Genomic DNA, 12,918 nt, shown 5'->3' with positions numbered 1-12,918 from the left:
AGAGTTAGGTGTGTTTTGTTCTCCAGTATATCTCGATGCCAAACAGTGCCTAGCATGAAGTACATCCTTCACTGAGTATGCATTCTCACTATTTGGGTTTTCTATTATGTTTGGTTTTTTATTTGAAGAGATTTGTGAATAAATGAGAAATCCAGATCTCAGAAACTTTAAAAAGGTCGGAGGTTTTATTTTAGAATTTGAGATTTTTTTTCCCCACATAGGCAAATGAATTCCTCTGGGAAATCCTTCAGAAAGACAAAACCCCTTGCTGATTCCATTGCGAAGGGAAACCCCCTCGTAGCAGCTTTCACTGTGTGCCAGCAGCAGCTAATCCACCCAACCAGGTGGACTTCCCCTCGGGTTGAGCTTTTACCAAAGTCTGAGTACAAATACTCCTGCAGCTTTAACACAAGCCTGTGGGGGCAGACTTGCTGTGTTGGTGTGGAAAGTTTGATCTTCCTCTCTGTGGGGCCACCAAGTTAGACTTTTTGAAATGACTTTCTGGTTTCTTGAAAAATTTCAGAGATGACTTGACATCTCGTGCATCTTGGAAAATCTCCTGGTGGCTTTCGTTTGGCAAGGCTCACATTCTCCCCTGGGCGTGGAGGTAGGGGTTACCCAGAAGGCAAAGGTAAAGAGTGGCAGGGTAAGTTCCCAGTGACTGCAGACAGGCCGAATGCCATGCGTTTAAAGACAAATAAGAATTTAGCCCTTAGCTTAGGATGCTCTGCTGGCAGTTTCAGAGCCATGGAATAAAAAAAGAAAGCTTATCTGTGTTTCTACACTGAGTGGCCAGATTATTATGATCTCTGAATGCATAATAATCTGGCCACTCAGTATATATATATTAGTGGCCTGGTGCATGAATTCGTGCATAGGTGGGGTCTGGCCAGTCTTGCCAGGGGAGGGGACATGGGTGGTTAGCCGGCCTACCTGCTGGTGGAACTCCTGGTGAAGGGGACAATTTGCATATTAGCCTTCTATTATAGAGGGCATACACTGAATGGCCAGATTATATGCATTCAAAGATCAAAATAATCTGGCCACTAAGTGTATGTGCTATTAGCAGGTGTTGAAACACATTGCCCTGTAAGTTGGCCATGAACACAGGTAATAGAGTATCTTAGGAAAGTTGGGATTCCCGATGTTAAGGGGCCCCAAAGGTCCAGTGTGGCCAGGACAGAGCTAGGGAGGTAGTAGCTCTGGGTGAACAGCTGGAGGGAGGGAGAGCTCTGCCCGGGCCCCTGGCCAGACTTTCACCAATCAGATGCTTCCTCAGGGGACTAAGGGCAAGAACCTGGCTCTCTTTGAATCATACTCACACCAATCTCAGCCCTGCAGTTCTTCCAATAACTATGGTAGGCTGCCTAGGAATTGTCATTCTGGCTCAGTTTCTGGGAGGGAGAAAAGGGTGGTTTCTCTGTATTCCAGTTCTATATTTTATAGGCAAAGGAGAGGGACAAATGAAGCATCAAATGTGAGTTGGGGTGTGCTTACATGAGGCATTTGATTACGCTTCTACTCAGAAACCTCTTCCCTGGCCAGATTCCAATAAAGCAACACTTTCTTCCCTGCCCACTTTGTCCATAAAATCTACTGTGGTTCCCCACCCTCAGTACTGGTGGTGAGTACAAAATGGTGTCTGGCAACATAGCAGTCACACAACTGGCATTCCCCTCCTCCCTGCTTTCTTTAATTCAGTGCCTGGATTATATCGTTCATCCCCCCAAACAATAATGCCATCTTTTGATGTGAAAGGGAATAAACTTTTATCAGCGCAACCCAAAGGCCATTTAACTAAACTACCCCTCTATAGAGCCCAAACCTTTAGCATTCAGTTTACCATTGATTTTAAGCTATGACAACAACAATATTATCTCTTACAACTTTTGATGTTTTTCTCCTTTTACCAAATTCCCCCTTACATGACCCAGTGCTCAACTGACGTACTGATCTTTTGTTTCTGAAAGCCATGAACTTTGAGAAACACTGAAAATTCTTGTGGGTCTCCACAGCATACTGAAAGGAGCAATGGGAGACCCCAGCTGGCTTGGGCTTACCCATTGGTGGTTTTTAACATACAACTTCCCCTTAGGCATGATAACAGGAAAGCCTTATAGCTTGAGAAACCAGCAAATGTTCCAGTGAAAAGTAAGATGGGGAAGAGAGGGACCTGAGTCTTGAACATGGTCAGGCTCTGCTCTGAGTGTCAGAAGCGCTGAATTTGAATTGGAACCTTGCCTGGTGAGCATGTTGTATCAACCTTAAAGGTATAGAGGACAAAAATATTAATTACTACAGAGACAATAAGCCACCTACTAGTAAGCTTGAACTCAGTTTTTCTCTGTGAAAGGGACTGGTAAGGCCTAGATTGCTGGCTATTTTGCTTTGATCTATCCCTAATATAGAAGGAAACCAAGTTTTACACCAACCTGCACTGTACTCTGCTATTGTTCAGAAGAGAAACTCAGTCTGTTTTCTTAACTCGGAAAGCAGCCAATTCTTACTCTCCCCCCCCCCCCCCACCGTCCCACACACATGCAACCTCACCCATGACGGTGGACAGGAGGATGGGGACAGTAAGATTCAAACAGTTCGTTGAGATTTCCAACTCGTGGTGCTTCCCTGTGTCTTTATGAATGGTATTTAACTTTATTCACTCTGTTCACCATCCTCACCCTTACACCCACCCCCACTCCAGCCCCTTGGTCAGGTGGGGATAGGGCGGTGCAGAGGTTGGTCAGGAACCAAGAAAGTGAGTCAAAAACAGAGAGGAAATAAGATTCAACAGCCTTCCCTTTATTTAGCCTAGAGATAGTTCCTCTTCCTTGAGGTTTCCTAATTGGCTTCCTCTAATTCCTATTTTCATACCACAAAATTAAGTCATCTCTGATGCCCAGAACAAGCCATATTCTCTTGGGATAATGGCAGGGAGAGCAAGTAAATGAGGTTTTGGACCATTATCACCAATATTTTCAGTCTCTAATTTAGGAACCAGTTCTTGAGACCCCAGTTATTGATGAGAAAGCAAAAGGGTGCTTTCACTTGCTGTCAAAGGACTTGATGGATCTCAGCTAAAATTCCCAAACTTCATCAATTATACTTTATTCATAGTGGTGAAACAAGGGCAAGTTTTTTAAAAAAAATTAATCACAGGCCCTGGCCAGGTAGCTTAGTTGGTTAAAGTGTTGCCTGATATGCCAAGGTTGAGGGCTCAATCCCCAGTCACGGCTTATACAAGAATCAACCAATGAATGCATACATAAGTAGAACAACAAATCAATGTCTCCCCCCATTCCCCGCACTTTCCCTCTCCCTCTAAAAAATCAACAGAAACAGAAATCAACTACAGACAGCAGATCTAAAACATTTCTGAAGGTTAAGTACAGCATAGGGAATGCAGGACTGTAGTAAATAATATTGTAATAACTATGTATCGTGCCAGGTGGGTACTGGAAATATTGTGAGGTAAAGTATATAATTGTCTAACTGCTATGCTGTACTGGTACACCTGAAACTAATACAAAATAATGAATGTAAACTATAATTGAAAAATAAAATGTAAAAATATCAGAAAAAGAAAAAAATAAAACACTTCCAAGATTGAAAACTCTGGAATGATGTTATAGGTACAGAGAAAATTTTATCATAATGCCATGTACATAATAGATGCCTAATAAGTACACATTTAATTCATTTAAGACATTGGGGGGGGGGAGGTATGACTATAATGGTGTGACTATGGAGAATGACATAGAGAAATTATTTCTTGAGGATCAGACAAAATATCAGACTCCAGTGACTATGTTCTTGAGCTAGCCAGTACATACACAAAATACCTAGGAATCCCTGGCTGGGTGACTCAGTTGATCGGAGCATTGTCCTGTACACCAAAAGGTTGCAAGTTCAATTCCCGCTTGGGGAGGGTACAGGAGGCAACCAATTGATATTTCTCTCTCTCTCTCTCTCTCTCTCTCTCTCTCTCTCTCTCTCTCTCTCTCTCTGAAAATCAGTAAAAAGATGTCCTTGGGTGAATATTTAAAACAACAAACAAGCCTAGGAACAAGAGGGGAATTCACAAAGGAGAAGTGGGAATCAAAGATAAAAATCAGGAAGACATTTTCAATCAGCTTCTCTAAAGCAATTCAACTAACATTTATTGAGCCCCTTCTATGGGCAAGAAGCTGAGCTGGCTACTCAGACACAGATGGGGTCCCCACCAGAGCTCAGTGAGGAAGATGAAACATGGATACTAACACAAGGCAGCTCATGATACATAAGGCAGGTTCCAACAAAGGACTGCAGGTAGGAAATTACCTTGGGCCATAGGGGAAGCAAGCTGCCTGCTGGGAGAAGTACATCTGAGTACAGCTTGGGAAGACAAGGACTCTGACAGGCTGGGATCAGTGTGGGTGACATCACAATACAACACGGAATAGGAGTGGCATGAACAAAGAAGCAGGGGTGTTGGGGGAGAAGAGCCTGTGCTTAGGGTGTGGCCATGGCCTACTTTGACTAGGACACAAAATGTTCTGGATTAGGGTACAAACGCAGGGAGGAGGCTTGAATACCTAGCTAAGGAAACAAGGGCTCTGGTTAGAAGGCAGTGGTGAGACATTGAATGTTTTCAGTAAAAGCAGCAACATGATTAGAATTATGTTCTGGGACAGTGATTCAACCTTTTTCATTTCATGGCACACATAAACTAATTACTAAAATTCTGTGGCACCTCCAAAAATGTATTTTTTGCCAACCTGACAAAAAAAAAAAAAAAAAAGAGAGAGAGAGAGAGAGAGAGAGAGAGAGAGAGAGAGAGTATAATTTTGATTCATTCACACCAGACAGTTATTTTATTGGCTGTTGTCATTTTTTTATTTGAGAGAGAAAACAGGTCAATACCTCTGGCTAGTCAAGTATTGCATGTTTTAAAAATTATTGCAGCACACCAGTTGAAAACTGCTGTTCTGGGAAGACAAACCGGGGACGGTATTTATGGTGAACTACAGATAGAGGTATTAATCAGATATTAATATTGCTAAGAGTCCATGTGAACGTTTCTGAAGGCCTGAATTGAGGCAATAGTAATGGGAATGGAAGGGAAATATCTGCAAGAGATTTTTTTGCATGTATTTTTAATTTCAGAGAGGAAGGGAGAGGGAGAAAGAGAAACATCAATAATAAGAGAAAATCATTGATCAGCTGCCTCTTGCACATCCCCTATGGGGATCGAGCCCCCAATCGAGGCATGTGCCCTTGACTGGAATCAAACCCTGGACTTTCAGTCTGCAGGCTTATGCTCTATCCACTGAGCCAAACTGGCTAGGCTGCAAGAGATTTTTATTTATTTATTTTTTTAATTTTAAAAAAAATATATTTTATTGATTTCTTACAGAGAGGAAGGGAGAGAGATAGAGAGCTAGAAACATCGATGAGAGAGAAACATTGACCAGCTGCCTCTTGCACACCCCCTACCGGGGATGTGCCCACAACCGATATACATGCCCTTAACCAGAATCGAACCTGGGACCTTTCACGCAGACCCACGCTCTACCACTGAGCCAAACCAGTTTCGGCTGCAAGAGATTTTTAAATAGCTCTCCCTAATATTAAACATAACACACTATTCATAGTAGTACTAGAGGCCCTATGCACTAAATTTGTGCAAGAGTAGGCCTTCCGTCCCCTGGCTGCCAACACCTGCTTCTCTCTAGCACCCAGGACCCAGGCTTCTCTCCAGCCGTTGGCAGGCACTAGGACCTGGGCTTCCCTTGCAGCCCCAGCTTCATCTGGAAGGTCATCCAGAAGGATGTCCAGTCGAATTAGCATATTATGCTTTTATTAGTATAGATTCTTTATAATAGGCCAAAGCTGGAAGCTATCCAAATGCCCATAACCAGTAGAATAGATAAAATTGTGGTATATTCACACTATAGAAGATTATCTATATATCTAATAGCTCAGCAACCAAACAGTGGAATGATCAGTCGCTATGACATGCATTGTGGCAGCAAACTAGCCCGATCTGGTCCCGATCGCCCCTCCCCAAATTGAGGGCAGGGCCAGCCAGCCAACTGCCCGAGGTCCCTTACCCCGCCCCTCCCCCCCGGGCTGGGCCCCCTGATAGGCCTTGATCACCAGCTAAGCTGAGCCCCCCATCCCCCGTGCATGAATTTATGCACCTGGCCTATAGTCTATATATATAAAATCCTAAGTGACCATTTGACTATTCAACCGGTAGGTATGATACGCACTGACCACTAGGGGGCAGATGTTCAATGCACAGGCATGAAAACATGAAACAGACTGATAAATCTCAGAGGGAAGGAGGGAGGAGGGAAGGTGGAAAGAGATTAGCTAAAGATCTTTTTTTTTTAAGCTGAGGAAATTTTTTTATTTGACTTGTCAATTGAGAAACTATTAAACATTTTTAAGTAGGATCACTTCAATGGTTTAAGAAAATTTATCAGTTGAGTACAAGATGAATTAGATGAGAAATTAGAGAATGCTTCAGAAGATGGTGGTTATGCCCTGGCTGATGTGGCTCAGGTGGTTGGGTGTTGTCCAATGCATTGAGGGGTTGCCAATTCAATTTCAGGTGAGGGCACATTCCTGGGTTGCAAACTTGATCCCAAGTAGGGAACATGCATGGGCAGCCTGTCAATGCCTTCTCCCCTCAATGTTTCTCTCTCCATCTTAGGAAAGCAGAGACAGTGCCCTGCAGAGTGTCCAGCTTCTATTCCTCCTCCTTCTCCTCCTGCAGAGGATTTAGGTGCCTCCAACCATCCATCCACCCAGCATACAAAGCAGCTACCATCACCACATCATCGCCTTTTCCAAGGCAGGTGCCTCCACTTCATTGGGTGCCACCACCTTGGGGTCAGGGTCCTGCCAGCCCCCTTAACCAAAGATCTTATATACATACTAGAGGCCCGGTGCACGGATTTGGGACTGGGCCAAAACCAGTAGTCCGACCTCCCCCGAGGGGTCCCAGATTGGGAGAGGGTGCAGGTCAGGCCAAAGGACCCCATGTCGCACGAATCTGTGCACCAGGCCTCTAGTATAATAATAAAACCAAATGAAATACATTTACATGCAATAATATGAATGAAACTCCCATTAAATTGAATGAAAGAAGTCAGCCACAAAAGAGCACATATTAAATGATTTAATTTATATGAAGTACAAAGATAAGAAAAATGAATCTATATTGTTAGAAGACTAGATAGGGTTATCTTTGTGTAGGCAAGAAATGATAGAATTAGGCACCAGGTGGCAACTGGGTTCTGGTAACAAGATGATTGGGATTGCACAGTTTGATTATTTGTTCTCCCATTCTTCCTTTAGTCTTTCTTGCTCCTAGATGAAAACTGTGGAAGGTCCCATTCCTTCTCTGTTCTTTTTAGGTAATACACAGTGCTATGGAACTTTAAGTAACAAATGCAGTCTCAATTCAGAAATTAGGATAGTCTCCTCTATAACAATAAAAATTCCAAAAAGCATTGCATCATTTCTACTCTGCCAGTTTAGGTTGGTTTCAGACTAAAGCCTCTAAAAGGGCATGGTTAGCTTTTCCTCTCTAAACACTTGTAGCTCACCCCCACCCCAGCTAATGTGGAGGATGAGCAGTGGAGAGCTAGGATAGGTAGGGGTGGTTCAATGCTTCTAGGCCTGGCAGATGTTTAAAGCTGGTGTCTCTGGTGAGCCTGGCAGACTAAAGCTGATATTTCCCTACTTGGCCACTTTTTTAAGCTCTTCAGTGGCTCTCTATCTTTCTATGTAGGCAGCCACTTCTAGCTCCTTCCTTAACCACTGGGCATCCAGAAGTTCCCTTCCAGCCCAAGGAAGCTCTCTAAGGAAGCTCTGTCCCCACCTGCCTGACCCCCTCTGGCCCTCAGGACGCCTGCAGTGCAGACCGATTCCAAGACAGTAGCCCTCTCTGGTTCCCATTCCAAGCCCCTTATCATCTTCTAGATTTGCAGGCAGTCAGGCCACGTCCACAAAGGCTGCAGCTTTCTCAGACACCTGTCTGGGCCCCATGCTGCAGCAGGGGCCTCAAGACCTCCTACTGAGGCATCTTTCCAGGGCTCCCAAGGAACTTGGAGGCTGGCAATGGCTCTCTCTAAAGAAACAACTTCATCCTTTCCTTTCCTCTGACGTTTTTCTATCTTTGGCCTGACGGAGGGGCAAGGACAGATTTTCCTTTATTTTTTTTGTAAATTCTGCATATGTGGTGTCTGCCTCACTCTCACCTGGGAATCTTGGTATCCATGTATTTGTGGAAACTGAGGCAGGAAGAGTTCTAGTCTAACATTCTATTACACACATACTGTACCAATTTCAGACTGTCATAGATAAAAGAAAGTAAAAATCATCTCTAATTCCAACAACGCCAAACACCTGTTAACATTTGGAATCAACAAAATGGTATTTCTTTCAGATATTTTTCTCTAAGTATCTCCTTCCTTCCTTCCTAATTAGAAAAATTGGATCATAGTAGACATGCCATTTTGCATGTGCTTTTTCATTTAATCTATGCCAACACACAAAATATCATTTTAATCACTGTGAGACTTAAAATTATACTTACTTCCTCAATTCCTTTGTTTTGAACATTTAGTTATTTCCAATTTTATTATCAACAACACTATTGTAAATATCTTCATGAACAAAGCTTTAAAAACACACGATTATGTCCTTTGGAAGTAGTCAGGAGTTGAATAACTAGGCTACAACAGACATTTTGCAAGTAGGTAAGCAAGCAGGGGAGAAGGAGCAGGAAAAATAAAGTAAGGCAGGGGGTCGTTTTGTTGGGGTGATGATGAGTTGTTTTCAAAGTGGCTGAGCTTGTGAGTCCACAGTCTACTCAAATGGAAATGCTCAACTACAAATGTGGAATTGGAAAGAAACCAGAGGTACAGATGGCTTCTTCCTTTGAGAAGTTTGGCTACTAAACAATCCTAGAAAAGCACGATTTCTTCAGGCGAGAAGCCCAAAGATATTTGTAGTTAGGTGGAAGAGAGCCAGTAGAAAGGGATTAACTGAGGGAGTCAGGTCCCAAGTTAGCAAAAGTGGTAGAAAAGTAACCTAGAAAAGGTTCAGAACAGGAAAGGTATTGGAAAGAGCAAAAGCTGCTGGAGCAGCTCCGCACACATCGCTTTTAGCTGCTGGGTAAGTCATCTGTTGAGAGTGAGAATGATCAGATTATGACTCAGGACTTAGAATCAATAATGTATATCATCATCATCATTATTAAATTTTAAAATAGCCTTGGAGCTTATTTGAGGCTACTCAAAATACTGTTCAAAATATGGTCTACAGCATTGGTATCAGCCGGCACCCTAGACCTGAACCAGAATCAGTATTTTAAACAACCCAGGTGATTCGATGCCCGTTAAAGTTTGACAAGTACTGCTGAAGCCCATCTTCCCCGCTTACAGAGAAGGAAATAAAGGCTGCAGGAGATGAGTTACTTTTCAAGGCAAAATGACAAAGGCTGGGAGAATTCCTTTAGGAAATTAATGGGAAATCAACAAAAGGGGGGAAGGGGGCCTCGACAAGGGAGTGAAGTTTCAAGCATATAATTTAATGACTTTTCGAAAGGCATGACTTAGCAATAGTACAGTGTATAGGAATGAAGGAAGTGGGATGGTCTGGGGCTTTCCAAAATTAGGTTTAGAATTGCTAAGATGGACACCACAGAGGTAAAATGAATGAAATAATCTGCAATATCTCTGAGATGAATGCTTTAAGAGTGGGGTGAGGCTGAAACCGGTTTGGCTCAGTGGATAGAGCGTCAGCCTGAGGACTGAAGGGTTCCAGGTTCGATTCTGGTCAAGGGCATGTACCTTGGTTGTGGGCACATCCCCAGTAGGGGGTGTGCAAGAGGCAGCTGATGGATGATTCTCTCTCATCGATGTTTCTAACTATCTCTCTTTTCCTCTCTGTAAAAAATCAATGAAATAAAATTAAAAAAAAAAAAAAAGAGTGGGGTGAGGTGGGCAAGGCCAGTGAAGCCAGGTGGGGATGGACAATAGAGGGCTCCAGGTGAGGAAGGGATAGGACTGGTGGTTGGGATGAAAGAGTGGAGTAGGTAGGAAGCTGTGGTCACAATGGAGACCTTGGAAGTTTGAGCTCCTGAAACTGGAGCACTTAAGTAATTTAGCAGGCTCAGGTTAGCCATCTCACACAAGCCCCCAAATATTAATTTAAGAGGTTAAGTAACATGAGACCGGACTGGGGATGATGTTGAAATCTCTGGGGATAATGGGAGTGGGGGTGGAAGGAAAAAGTCTATTGACATTTATAAAGCACAAACTGTTCAACACTGATTTCCTCATATAAACTTCCCTTGGTATGTCAACAAATACGAGGAGGTATGTGATTTGCTTTAAAAAAATAAAAAGCTCTTTATCTGTGTAAAGTTGTAAAGTGACAATTCTTCCTGAGACTATTTCTTCAAAAACGGGGTGTGACCAGAGTTTATTTCTTTAGGAGTTCTGCACCTCAGAGGGCCTAACTTGGAAAAACCCATTTTCCAAGGGTTCTACCACTCCTGCCAGAACAGGACTGAGTGCCAAAGGACATGAGCCTTAATCTGAGCCAACAGCTATTATCTGAGTGACAGCTTTCTGGAACACAATTTTCCTTCTGAACACAAGGAGACCTTGAGTAGTCTGAGTATGTGAATAATATTTTATGGTTTGCCCCTCTTTATGAATTTATATTATTATGATGAGAGCACACAAGGAAAAAGTGGTAGAAGACTATTAAGAATAAGGGAAAGTTTTCATTTTGTCAGGTTAAAAAAAAAAATGGTACAGCCCAGCTGGCATGCTCAGTGGTTGAGCATCAACCTATGGACCAGAAGGTCATGGTTTAATTCCTGGTCGGGGCACATGCCCAGGTTTTGGCTCCATCCCCAGTGTGGGGCATACAAGAGGCAGCCAATCAGTGATTCTCTCTCATCATTGATTTTTCTATCTCTCTCCCCCTCTCCTTTCCTCTCTGAAACCAATAAATATATATTTTTTAATGTTATTAAAGAGTTTATTGGGATAATCCTTTAAAATATATGCTGAGTGACAGATTATGATCTCTGATTGCATAATAATCTGGCCAATGTGTGTGTGTATTCACTTACCTAATAATAGACAAACATGTAAATTGACTGTACCTCTGCTACGCCCACCAGCCTATCAGGAGTGATATGCAAATTAACCCAACAAAGATTATGGTTAATTTGCATACACAGGTACCCAGCGACCCAGAGCAGGCTTTCGGTCCCTACCATGGTCTCAGGGTCTCTGGGCAGTGTGGGAAGGCAGGGCTGGAGTGGAAAAGGTGGCCCTGGGGCTGGGCAGGAGTGGAAAGGCAGTGCCAGCAGCCAGGGAAAGAAGGCCCATTTTAGCATGAATCTTCGTGCATTGGGCTTCCAATATATATATATATATATATATATATATATATATATATATATATATATATATATATATATATATATATATATATATATATATTAGAGGCCCAGGGCATGAATTTGTTCATGGGTGGGGTCCAGCAAGCCTGGCCAGGGGGAGGGGACATGAGCAGTTGGCCAGCATGCCTGCTGGTCGAGCTCCTGGTTGAGGGGACAATTTGCATATTAGCGTTTTATTATATAGGATATGCACTGAGTGGCCAGATTATTATGTGTTCAGAGATCATAATCATCTGGCCACTTAGTGTATATGACATATATAACAGGCACACAAATGCATAGACACTTAATAGCAATAGACTGCTCAGTTTTGGAACAGAGGATACAAAAAAATGCAGCTTTGGATTCTAGGACAAGGTCACTGAAAAGAAGAAGAAAATATGAGAATAGTTCATTTTTTAAAAATTAGTAATACAGTATATCTTAAGCAACAAGTGTGAACAGGGGACTTAACCTTCAGAAGACCTGCTATAACCATTTCCTAAGGAACCTGTTTCATGGAGGTAGAGGCCCCGTTCTATTCTCCTAGGGTACACTCTGCCCAGAGAGCTACAGGACAGCAGGATCGTCACAGAATTCTATTGGCATCTATCAGGAAACTGACATTCTCTGTTCTGATGCAGTCAGACAAAGCACAAGGAATGTGTTTAATAATAGACTTTAAGTATGAAAATGTGAACTAAACTTGATACCTGGTAATGTTCCAGCTCAGTTGAGAGTAACAGAGCAATCTCACCCGGTCTCTTTAAAATGAACTTACGTTTCTATTATATTAGAAATTAAAGCCCCCTATCAGTGATTTCTCAAATATTTGCTTATTTGGCTGGACTTTAACAAACATCCAAGAGATGACTGGGGAAGTCATTTTAATGTGGTTGAAATGAACTCTGTACATAAAATTTCTTGTCAGAAGCTACCAAAAAACCTTCATAGGACATTGTTCATAGCAAATTATCATGGTTATCTTAACGTAATCCACTTGATAACAGTGCACTTCAGAGATACTCTAGTAGCAAAATTATTTGTAGCTCCCATCAGTGACTAGATAATATCTTCCTGCTTATTTCAATTCCTAGTTGAAATTATGTTAAGTCTCTGGAAGCATCTATCAGAACAAATATTGTCAACAAAGAACAAACTTGAGGGGAGAGGGCTTCATGGGAATCTTGAAACACCGTAAAATAGACATGGTAAGAGAAAATTAAAGATCAATTCTTAAGACTTCCTACACGTACCCTTTGATGTCTCTGTCTCATCTTTTTTTTTTTTTCACTTCATTGTTTTCTATGGTTTCCTCTAAATAGATCTCTTAGTGAAACGCCTTTCGTTTAAGTAGTATAAAACCAAGCAGACTGCTTTTCATTGACTGGGACAAGGCAGGAAAAAGCTGGTCTTCTTTCTTCCTCCTCTCTTCTTTTCTTATCCTTGCTCCCCTCCTGCTT

Source organism: Pipistrellus hanaki, assembly GCF_964339955.1.
Source record: "Pipistrellus hanaki genome assembly, chromosome: 1".
Lineage (NCBI taxonomy): Eukaryota > Metazoa > Chordata > Mammalia > Chiroptera > Vespertilionidae > Pipistrellus > Pipistrellus hanaki.
This window is presented reverse-complemented; position numbering follows the sequence as displayed.